This window comes from Leptosomus discolor, chromosome 7 (assembly GCF_034619465.1).
Source record: "Leptosomus discolor isolate bLepDis1 chromosome 7, bLepDis1.hap2, whole genome shotgun sequence".
Taxonomy (NCBI): Eukaryota; Metazoa; Chordata; class Aves; order Leptosomiformes; family Leptosomidae; genus Leptosomus; species Leptosomus discolor.
The window spans coordinates 51,189,067-51,202,164 of NC_141397.1; positions in this window are offsets into that span (position 1 = coordinate 51,189,067).

Genomic DNA, 13,098 nt, shown 5'->3' on the forward strand with positions numbered 1-13,098 from the left:
GTGTTTACAGCCCTGAACTTGTAGCTACACTTTACCATTTTCTTCTTGGCTCATTAGACTGTTAACCAGACTTGGTTTTCATGTTTCAAAGTTCAACCAATTTTATCCATCCCTAAACAGTTTTTTTTCAAAATGTTACTATTTCTTTTTGCAACACCTATGAGGTGAAATTTTGGCATCTCTAGCAGTGGAAAATTTTAAGAACAGGTAGTCTCGACAACTCTCAGGAGTGACACAGGTTATCCAGCTTTGGGTCAAAGCAATGGACTAACTAACTTGTGAGAAACTGTCTGTCACTTTAGAGGCTACTTCTGAGGCAGTGGGCAAACTGATGGAATAATTCACTTATTAGATGTCAGCTTCAGACTTCTCAAATCTTGCTGCAGTCCATAACAGTGAGCAAACGCACTGCCATTCATTAGAAATAGCATTGGCCTTGTGCTAAGGTTGCAGCTCATGATACTGACAACATCGATTTATAGCACACAAATACAGGCTGTGATAAGCGTGGAACAATTAGAAAAGGCCTTGGCAGAACTTCAGCACAATCTGAGATGTTTTTCAGCTTCTTGCCCCTTGGGATGGGGACCTCTAATAGGTGGTGTTTCACAGGAAATCATTAAGATCAATACTCTTGAAGTACCTTTGACTCTTTCAGAACCTGCAGTGTCTCCCACCTTTACAAACAGCTTATAAACTCTGATAGGAGGATATACAGCTCAAAGATGGCAGGAGAGACTGCTTTATGCTGTTGTTCGTACATTCTGAAAAAGGCATAGGTCATGGTGACTTGTATTATGACGAACCATTTGTATTGTGAACACATGTGCTTTACAAGGTCCATCATTTTCCCTGCAGAGCTTGTAAAACCTTGGAAACATTGATGCTAGAGACCTGCAAAAAGTATAAAATTCTTCAAACCTTGTGGATTTGCAATGAAGAGTGTTCTTAGATTACAAAACCTATGAATCTGCATGGAAAATATAAAAATAAAAATATAAAACCTTGAGCCTGCATGTAAAATATAAATCTGTTTTCTCCTCTTGCCTTAAAAACTTGGGCTAGCTGGCAAACAAATCAGAAATTACTCCTTTCAGGGTACATAAAAAAGTTAAAATCAACAATCTGAAAGTATTTAGTTCTGAATGATATTGAAACAAGACTTCAGAGGAGACAAGACAAAACAGGTAAAAGAAAGGTTTTACTTCTCTTATTTAGAGAACTTCAATTTTTCTTTTTAAACAAACAAATATTTCTGTTTTCTTAACACTGGGCTACTTCGTAACAACATGATTATATTTTTCCTAAAAGGGCATAAGCCTCATAGAGCTATTTTATTAATGTGCAATTTGGGACAAATGGAAAAAAGAGCAAATAAGTAACTGAAACAGTATTAATGCAACTTAAAAAAAAATCAACTCGTAATATTATACAGCCCCCTGTAATGATCTGCAAAGAGCTCCGTACAGTTGCGTCCTTGTGATTGCATGAGATTGTGGCCTAAGTCAGCACTTCCCAAAATGTGCTCCCTAGAAAGCAGACTCTTTCCTCCAAGTTTCCAGATGTTACACTGCATTAAAAGAAGTAAAGCATACATTAAACCCTTTTCCCATGTAAGAAATTGCTGCTGTAATGCTAGAAAATTATGAAAGGAATGAAGGTCAGCACAATTTCTGAATGGGTGGAAACAGACTACACAAGGCAGTCTTTCTCTACCCCTGTGGCCTACCCCAGAAACAAGCTTAAGCTGTCCTGATGTAAGTCTATTTGAGATGCAGATTTTTATTTATTTTTTTAATGCTTTGTTCTTGCCAGGTTGCTTATATATGCTTCCATAGTTTGTCTGCACTCTTCCAGTCTCCTAGCCTTCTGCCTGACTGCAGTTCCTCAGGGCAGAGTGAATTCTAAAAGAAAAATGGTATAAATCAAAACTCCTTGTAGATTACACTGTGGGGAAAAAAATATAAAGAAATATAATGCTCTTACTGCATAACTCTCAATTATAGAAAAATAACAACAGTGAGAAAATTACCACTTTCATAATTACTCCTCTCAATAACTGTTTTTTGAAATCCCATGGAAAGTTCTCAGAATGCATTTTAAACTTTGAAGCAGTGAAGCAGATTAAAGTACATGTATGTTTTTTCTCTCTTATTAAGGAAGCTGTACAGTATTTGACAGTTCACAGGCAATGTGAATTGTGTGAAACTTGTAGGATCATAACAGCAATAAACTCAAAGCAGTACGTGTCTTGGTAGATTTAAATACAAAATAAGAATGTAATGTTGCCAGTTAAATGGATTGTGGTGTTTTTCTCTCCTTCTCAGGCCAAGCATGCAGTGTTTTAGACGAGAAACAAACAAACAAACAAACATGACATGAAAAGTGTAGCTTTCCTGTGTTTTAACCAAACTGTATTTAGGGGGGGAAAAAAGTATTTTTAAAACAAAGTCTGAATTGAACAGGTAAGAGGTAGGACATGGTTAACTGGATTAGATCACCTCTGGAACACAGGCTTTCATCAGGAGCATGTGTATTGCCACATATGCTATTGCCAAATCTTCAGTACAGAAATACTTCTATGGATAGGAATAAATCAGAAGCAGGGTTAGCAGATGAAAATACCTTTTTTAACAGAGAGTGCAATTGCAGGGATATTAAGAACATCTTTATGCTGCCATTTAGTGCCTTGAACAATGAGTCCATCAGCATATCTGTTTCTTATAAGGCATGGCTACATTTGCTAGAGCTGTATCTGGAAAGAATGTGACCTCTTAGCGTCACTGGCCCAGACTTTGCAACGAAAAACTCACAGAGAAGCTAAATATCAAGGAAGATGTTTTGCCTGAAAGTACAAGTTCATCCTCCGAAGCAATGTCTACCCTTTGCTTTGTCAATTTTCCAACAACAGCTGCTAGTTATCTGTCATATTAATATGCTTTCAATATACTGTGCTTGAAGCAGCTGGACCAACTTGAAACCAATTTGAAAAACATGTTTATAGAGAAAGGCAAAGGAAATGACCTGTAACGTTGTAGACACAATATGTTCCACATGAGAGCTCCATCAGTTGAGTTTTTACCAACTCAGTTGTTTTATTATCATTCAAGGTCTCCAATTTTCATTGTGCTATTAGTAGGTCTGGGATGCCTCTGACTTACAATCTGTCTTCTCAATGTTTTCTGTGGTACTTTGGTCCCAGAGAAGAAGCAGCAGTAAAACAGACATTTCAGTGAATGGCTCCACCACACATTCCTGTCCATCTGCAGCAGAGTGCAATGACTAAACCAGGATTTCCCTACTTAGTAGGTATGTGAGAAGAATGAGCAAGCAGGTATTTCCTTTCTTTTGTGGCTATGAAGAGACAAGAATAAACTCCGACAAATAAGTGCTACAAAATGTTTCAAAAGAAATGGTTTGTATTCCAATCAACTTTCCTGTAAAAAGTGACGCATCTTCCTTGTAACAAATTGATCCACTTCCCACCCACCCAGCACTCATGCCAACGGATTTAGCGAAATACGACAGTTAGAAAGATCACAGTTTTAACTATTTTGGATGTTAGGGTCATATCTTAGAATGTAATGAAGGAGAAAGTTGATAAAAAGATCATTCTCTCATCTTTCATTCTGCGTAGAATTCTTAACTTGATCCAGAACTATTTCCAGTAAGCCAAACTAGCCACTTTTGTTTCATTAGCTTTGAAGCTGAGAATGTAAATATGAAATAAGAATAACCAGACCCACAAACAAATATTTTCCCTACAAGTACTGTATTTTTTCACATTTCATAAAGAAATATATACGTGCCTTTAAATAAATATTTGATAAAGGAAGTACTGCAGGCCCATTGCTCTCACTTGGTACTGATAATTTTGAATGTTTTGGTGTTTTCACATTTAAATTCTCAAGCCTAAACCAAACATTTACAGGAAATTTCCTTTGCGTGTCCATATGATTTTCAAATGGAAGTTATAAAGTGACCAGTGGCATTATGGAGTAATGAGCTATGCAAAGTGTCAGTTAACTAGAGAAAAAGTTAAAAGTTGACTAAACCACTCAGCCCTGCATGTTCTCTATCAGATAATCAAGATGCTGTTGCTCTGCAGAAACATACTTGTTTGAGTTACAGTCAAAACCAAGCTGATCATAAGCTTCTGATGCAATGCCATCACAGGAAAGCTATTACAATGCTACAATGTGTGACACGAAGTGCTGTCAGGAGTTAGGAAAGCACTGATACAATTAAGTACAATTTCTAGTGGTTTGTCTTCTGAAATGCTAGTTTGGTTAGCAAAAGTTGAGATTGAAACAGCACAGAGCAAGACAGTGAGGAATGGAGTGTATGCCTACCTTACCCAAAAAAAAAAAAAAAAAAAAAAAAAAAAAGTTTGTTTAATCCAGCAAATGCTTTAGCTTGTTTAGTCTAGCAAAATAAAATCTAGCATGAGATAGGATTAATCCTCATACATACACCACAGAGAGGAAAATAAAGCTCTTCTAAAGCTAGGGGATAGTGCTGGTACACGAATAATTGAGTATCAGCTTATCATGAACAAATTAAGGTTATAAAATAAAAGGCAGTTTCCAAGCATCAGAAGAGTGATGATCAGAAACAGTTTTCCAACAGGAGCAGTAGAAGCACTAGGCTAAACAGACCTGAGGTGTTACTTGATACATTTGTATAATGTATAACATGGTGTGATGACTGAGAAAGCAGGTTTTGAAGCACCTGGTTTGGAAGCACAAAGATCTTGTTGCCCTGGCAAACTGCATTACACAGCTCCTGATTTTGATGCATTCATTAATCTGGAATATCAAGGGAAACAGACAGAAGACCAAATTTTTGTGTACTTTGAACAGGTCTGGTTTTTTTTTTTTTCCCTTCTTTTACTCTGTTTTGGCAACTTAAGGGAGTATTTATTTAAATAATACTTAGACATACAGTAAGTAAATGTGAGCACACACACTTTGCAGGGTATCTGAACATGCAAATATAAAACCTTTACTAACGACAGCCACACTTTTTTCAGACAGAACTGCATCCACTAATGAATTGAAAGTCTGCTGATAGTGCAGTAGAGACAGAATAAAACTCTTCTAGTCCTGCTCACCCTATCACCACTTATTCTCAACCTGGCTTCCTGCTTCTTATCATGCCTTCAAAATTTCTTATCTCTGTTTTACATTTGATCAGCCAGGGGATAAAGAAAGTTCAGCTGGAACTCATCAGCTTCATTTTTTAAAGACTTTCTAAATTTTCTGTTCAGCATGTTGGCTGAATTGCTTTGCCACCGAATTTGAACCATTGCTTTTCCATGAACCTGCTGATGCCAAATTTTACATAAAATGTTGGGTTTCACAAACAGAATTTTTTGCAGTTCAGATATCCTCATTTTACTGATAGGAAAGCTCTAAGACAGAGTAACTGTCTAGCTTCCCCCAGACCATAAAATGGAAATGCAGAGCATATTACAGCAACATTTAATATATCAGTTTCCACAGGCATGTTGCCCTGAATCTGCAGAAAAACCTGCAGCAAGCTTGCGTCAGGACTTAAGCTAACAAATCTGCATTGCTTTGCCCTGTGCCACATGGCCTCATGAGCTCGAGCCTGAAATTATTAGGCAACACCGTTCCATGCTCCATTTATTAGTGCAGAGGGTTCATATGGGTTTGGAAATGTCACCACCCCAACAAACCCCTATGAACACTACCAGGATAAAAGTACGAACAGCAGCTCACCTTGAAGACATCTGAGGACTTTCCATCTCCGTAAAAAGTCTTACAAAGTCTGTAAATCCACTCCTCTATCAAATACGGAATTCTGCACTGCAGGACCAATGAATCCGTATCAGATTTTTCATTCAGCATGGAAACCAGAGAACAACAGCAGGAAAAGGACAAGCAGATTGTTTTCCCTTGGGCCTAGGTTTTCTTTCAGCGGTGCTGTTAGTCAAATGCCTCACCTACAAATTACACTACCACCGAGTATGTAACAGCCTTTGCCTATTTATCACAAGAACTGTAAATCTTAAACATAAATAAATAAAATAATTTTAAAAATTAAAATCCAAATATTGTGGTTCTATTAATAAATTATTTTCATATGTTTATTTACTAGAAGTATGGTGAATCTCTAATTAATTCAACTCTGCACTTCCAAGTTTAAATCACATCTTAAGTCTCAGTAAAACAAGTATAAAATTCAAAAAATAAACTCTCCTTTAATCTTAAATACCTCTGCATTTACCATGATTTGGAAGGCTTATTCTGGGATTGCATAAACCTCTTAAGGATACTTTTCACGCCTGCTGAACATAAGAATGGTCTATCTCTCTCATATAATGTACACCCCACAGGCTTGCCCCACATGGATCACTCATGAAGAACACTGCTTTCCATTAGCACATGCTGCAGCATCAATCTAAAGACTTTAAAATGGCCATAAGGAAAGGGGAAAGTTTCTGCATCTCAAGGGTACCAGGATATGACTGACAGCCTCACTGGATTTCATTTCTGTTATTCAGCCCTGACAAAACCTCTCAGTTCAAGCTCCAGAAGCTTGTTATTCAGTGAGGGGGAGGTATTGAACATTATGACCTGTTCTTATTTTCCTGGAGTGAATAACCATTACTAGTTTCTTCAAACATGTGAGAAGTTCCAGAAATTTACCTAATTCAGAAAATCGGGTGGGACAAAGGCAGCATAAAGAAAGCAAAATATTTAATTAAAAACTATGTATGAACCAGAAACAAGCAAAATTCTAAACTTCCCATGTTCTATTGTAAGCCATCCGGTGAGAAAGCAAAGTCAAATGTGAGCAGTATCATGAACAAACTAAGAGGCAGCTTTGCTTAAGTAGGAAAATCTCTAACAGTAAAAGAAGAGCAAAAATTCCCTAGCCCTTCTACAAGCAGCCTGCTGCATAATAGTAAAAACTGCTAAGCACAGCAGGGAAGGAATTTCACCTTTCTCTATGAAACATCTCAAGGTAGGAGGATTACAGGCTTTTATAGAAAAAAAAAGTATAGTGTTTATATACATAAAACAGATTTTATATTCCTTTTTTTTTCTCTTTTTTCCTGTCTGGCCAGGCTCTTGGACCGGATCTTCTGGTGACATTTGTACCAAACCGGCAGCTGAACTGCTGCACTGCATGGCTGGAGTCCTTAGTCACAGAACATCACACGAGTGACATACTGGCTGCAGAATACAGCACAGGGCCTTGGGATATCTTTTCTACCATTTCCATGAAGCACTACAGCAGCATTTCCACATCAAAATATATCTTTTTTGAGAAACTGTTTTAAATAATTCACAGAAAACGTAAGGATTTCAGGTAGCTGTGATGTTTCAGGAGGCAGTGGATCAAAGCATGGTCTCTCTCTCTACTCCTCCTTCACCCCTTCCCGGCAGATCTGATTTCAGGGTTGGGAGCTGAGAAATGCAGAGAAATGTAAGTAAGAAGCAGAGATAAATTAGTAGCAAAAAGCCTCTGTCTAAAACTGCACCTGTATGACCCTAGTGTTTGAAAAACCTATATTACAAATTAGTTTTATGAACTATTTCCAATCAAGTTGTTAAAAATAATGTTGTTTCAATCATGCTGTACCAAGCAAAAAAAGCAAAATGATTGATTTTAAACTACCAGACTTGATTTGATGTAATACAGCAGAATCTGGACACTAAATTTAAAGCAGCTATCTTATCTCTGATGCCTAAACATTCCCATGTGTACAGACAAAAGTATTTCCCAAGAATGGTGTTGTTTTATGTTCTGCAGCTTGCTTCTTTTTTGCTTTGTCAAGGTCCTTTTCGTACAAGTTTAACAGATATCTGGCCAACTGAATTAATTTCCAAATAAATTTATGAAATTGAGATTAGACTATGGCAACATGACGAAATTGTTTGCGCTCCGTATGTTTTTCTTTGTTCCGTGAAGGCTACTGTTTACTGAAAAACAGCAAATTATTCATTTCTTGAGAAGTCCAGTTTTATCTTTAGTCATTGACTTCCTTCTATGAATAAAAGGAACTTTTCACCTAGACAAAAATCCATACCTCAGTCAGATTTGGTTCCACACACTTCAGTAGCATGAATTTGATTTCTTGTTATTTTTTTCCTGTGATGTCTCACAAATACCTAATACACTTGCTTAAATCAGACAGGTTCTCTGCTCAGTTTGAACCTTGTTTACTTACATGTTCACAGAGGAACAAAGAGTGCCGAGATTATTTCATTCATCTTAATTTGCTACCCCATACTCCCATAATGAGTGAGCTCTCACTATGGTTTTTGCAATTAGTGTGTTTTAATAATGCTGTCCAAGTATAGATTATTAGTCCAATTAGTTGCTTTGGGAAGAGTTTTATGAATACTTCTGATCCACTAAGAACCGAGTCTTTTGAAAAGGAACATATTGTTACATGAACAAATTGACGTGCAGAATACCCAATTAATCTGTTTGGACTTTTCAGTTTGGTGTTCTTTACGTTATTTTTTGGGTGCTTTTTTTTTCCTTTTTACAATATGACATATGAAATCTAACTCCAAGATCTGGTAGAGAGTAAGAAGGGAACTAATTTTAATGATGTTTTAATGTATATGTTTTGTTGGGGAAGAAGCCAGAGAATCAGTTGCAGTTCTACTTGATCATAGCGGAGTTCTATTTTCTTCTGCAGCTTGTGAATTTGGGTTACTTCAATAAATGCAAACTGAGAAAGTTTATTCATTTCTAAATGGTCTTGTTTTTCTGAAACAGTAGAATTCCCTGACCTTTGCCCAGGTATAACAGCAGTCGATACAACCTGCCTCTCAGCAAAGGGCACCAGATTTCAAAATAATTCAGAGTTGAAGGTAACTATCCAACCACTAAGCTTCAAACTTTATCAAGTCTACAGATGAAAAACAAGCTATGCAGGAGAAGAATGTTCATGATTTACACCATCCATGAAGGCCAACACATACAAAGAGCAAAACAAAACAATAAATTACAAAGAGCAATCTGTAAAACAAAATTTCAGTTAGGCCTAAGCATGGAATCAAGCTGCTCAGTCCACTCTCTTCCTTGAACCTTCCTTGCTGATACTTGTTTATGCATGCTGGACTCTCCCATTATCTATCATCTGTCTTTACTCCCACTCACGGTGATCCTGCTGTCCTATGTTAACTCCAATACAGCATCACTATCTGGATCATATTTAGCTGGATGAAATGGAGATTCATCTGTCTGTCTAAATCCTTCTGTTAAAACTGGAGGTGGATGATTGCACACTGACAGCCTGCTTTACCTTCAGCCCCTGCAGAGCCCAGAATGGTAACTAGGGGAATACTGAGAAAGACAATATGCTAACAACCTGTATTAGATATCCCGGAGAGGCCTCAACAGTGGGTAGATACTCCTGTATCTCGTTACAGAGTAATTTTAGCACTGCCTCAGCAGCATCTGGTTCTGGCATTGCTGAAGACATTATATAGGTGTAAATGTTGCGCTGATCTACACCAGAAGAGAAACTCCTACACCCACCAGATACTGTAAGAAGATAAAAGTTTCAACTGGCTTCTATTAGTAAGAGTACTGAGTGTCTAGTTACTCAGCACTCTCTTTTTTAGCTTATGAAATTTTTGCTGTAGGCATGATCTCTCAGTACATACCACATGCTGATCTCAGTGCCTTAAAAATTGTAAGTGGAAGGACCTGATGCTTTTTCGTATGTTTGAGCTATTGCCAAGTGCTGCCATGACCCTGCCAGCCTTACAGATGTCATGGAATAGGCTTGAGTGTGAGAACTCACCACACTCTTATACATGACAGAAAGCCCATCCCAAGGACAAGCTAGATAAGCAGATGACCGTAACCAAAGGGTGTGAGGTCAGTCCTTCTCATTGCTTCATTAAATATCTTTTTTTTTGTTTGGCACTAAAGATATTCTCAGTGCTTGGTTTCTGGGAATTCTGGCACTGCCAATACCTTTATTCACTGCTTCTATTTCAGTATATTTGACACACTTTTTTCAAGCAAGTAAGAATCTGAATGTATATGGTATATACAACAACTTCTAGCTAGGGATATAAAATACTTTCTAAACACTATTCATGCATTGATCATATAATGAAGCTGCAATACATTCAGTCTTAATCCCAACTACTAGAATTCAATAGTAAAAACCTGATATGTATTTCACAGCAGATACCTTGGCAAGAATCCATCAATCCTACAAAAGAACATTTTCAGGTTTTGCCATTTCTTACCTGATGAGTCAATAGCAGAAGAAACACATAACAAAGTCATTACAGCTACCTTTTTTTTTCTCCATAGCCTAGATCTCATCACTCCCATTCTTTCCTGTCCTTATCCAGTTCCTGTTCACATGTTAAGCAGAATTTGCAAAAAAAAAAAAAAAAAGATACCTACACATACCAAAATGGCTGGATATGAGCATGTCCTAGGGCACTAAAGTTGAAAAAGCCTTTGATGAACTAAAAGATAGTGTTAATACTGTATAAATGCAGAGAAAGTACCAAGAAAGCTTGGAGCACATGCTGGATAGCAGATTCTGCTGATCCTGGCCTCTTCAAAGTACCTTCAAATGTCTTCAGAATATATTCAACAGTATTACTCTTCAAAACTAAGGTTACCTTAACAAACAAATGATGATAAGAGGGTCCCCAAAATTCAAACACGTGTGGCCAGTCTGGGGCACATGTTAGAATTTTGCTACATTACATACATAAGCAATGTTAGGATTTGGGCATTGAGGAGTTTCTCACTGATCTTTGGAACATAATAAATATCAAACAATATTAAGAAGATAAATTTGTCAATCAAACATTATGAGAACTGACAATATTTTATGACTAAAAGGTAGCAGACGTTTTAAAATATAGCTCAACAAACTATCTGATTCAAGAAATCTGTATCTACTGAAACTCCTAGAAAAACACATTATTTATCCTCAGACTTCTGGACTCGGTTTGATAACAAATGGGATGAAAGGCTTCATAGGATAAAGGATGCTTCTGAAATGCTAACATTGACGTGTATTTTTTCCTTTTATCAGTCTGCAGTTAGCCTTCATAAGCTTTTCAAAGAGGAGTACCAGAGTATTTCTATTCCTAAAACTGAAATAAGAAGTGATTACAAAAATGAATTTCAGCTGGCATATAGCCAATAATTAGCATCAAAACTTTTTACAGCTCATGTCACTAAACACAAGGAATACTCTTTGTAAGTGACAACATCACAGAAGGCTTTAATTTTAGTCATCAAAAAAGCAAGCAACCTCAACAAAATTGCAACAGCTGAATTCTTTTCAGCTGTGCTCACCTAAGACAAAATATATGTCCCAAAATTAAATCTTCTTTCTAAATCTTTTCAAAGATATAGGTAATACTAGCCTCTGCACTCAGACTTAAGTAGTAAAGGCCAAGGTTTGCTCAGTCATGGATGTGCTGTTGGCTTGTAATCAGACACTAAAAAGAACAGATGGCTTAATCAAATTTAATTTGCTATTTTATTTATCCTTATGCTGCCCCTTTATCATTCAAATATTAAACATTTCTATTATACAGTTAGAAAAACAGGACAATGTTTAGAGCTATTTTATGAGCTAATCTGACAAATAACCATCAATCCTGAGATGCAAAACAAAATCACTTAATTAGGCTTCCAGGTCATTGTTTTGTCCTGACCTAGTCTGGGATGGAAATAGCAAAGACTGCCATTAGAAATTATAGTATCCAGTAATGCTTGCTGGCTCAGTGGCTGATGGCAGTAATGCTGCATCACTGAGTGTTTGGAGAAAAAAAAAAAAAACAACCAAAACATTCATCTCCAACTGTATGAAAAAGCAAAGAATTTCTTAAAAGTAAACCTAAGCATTGAAATCTGGCAGTCTTCTATTTCCAAGATGCTTCTCAGTGTTCAACATAGAATGGTGACATCTACAATTGTTTGATAACGTCTTGTGATCATTTATTCCTTGCAAGATCTGGGCTTGATCATCTCCACATTATTGTCTTAGCAGTGTCCATGGGATCAGACCATTTTATCTGATACCATAGATACCATCATCATAAAATTAAAACTTCTGAAGACTTTGCAGTATGGTTTTGGCACTCTGTCAGAGTAACTCCTGCTGTCATCCTTCTTAGGAGACTTGACTTAAGTAAGATTATTGCTAGGCAAGAGCCTGCAGTGCTACAAATTAGGCCATTAATTGTAGAGTAAGTTCAAACCCTATGATTTGGCAAAGACAGTTTTGGATAAATAGGCTCAGTGCAGTTTCGGAGTCTCCTTTTAGGAACATGTTCTTTGTGGGTCATATTGTTAAGCATTAACCGCTGCATTTTTGGTATATCAATTTAAAAAATATATTTCTAGGTATGCTATATATAAGGCTGCTGCAGCTTTGCTGAGTTGACTCCAGAGAACCTCATAAAAAAATAAATGCAGAGTCTGATGCAACTTTAGCTATTAAACTGTCATTGACAATTCAAATTTCTGCACTTTCAAACTGTGACCATGTCTTTTAATCTAAGACTAATATATATTAACTTTCTAATAATTTTTCACGTATTATGTGATATGCATATAGTAGATTTCTGCAAAATAGCAGACATGGAATGAAATAACATCTTCAAGATTATCTGTGTCTGAACCCCTTTAATTTTTCTGGTCACTTAGGCATAACAGAAGACAGAACTGAGCTCATAAATTCCATCCTTTATACATTTATACACTGATTCTTTTAGAGGCTTCCTGTCGAAAACATCAGTCACCTCAGGACACAGCATCAACAGACAATTAACATTACATTTAATGCCAAGTACTCATTAATGAAAACTAAACAGATGCAAGTGCAGTGATGCAAACACACTATTGTTTCTCAAATAGTTTAGGCACAACATGAAAGGTAAAGCTAAAAATGCTTTTGTGTGGCTACATTTCATTTGATCTTCTTGGCCTACATGTAATGTCCGCAGCAGTGCTTAACTTAAAAGATATTTACCTCTGATCCTTACATGATTGAATCAGAGAATATGCAAGAATCAATGAATGTATTATGTGGAGTATATGTACAACTCTACTGTGACT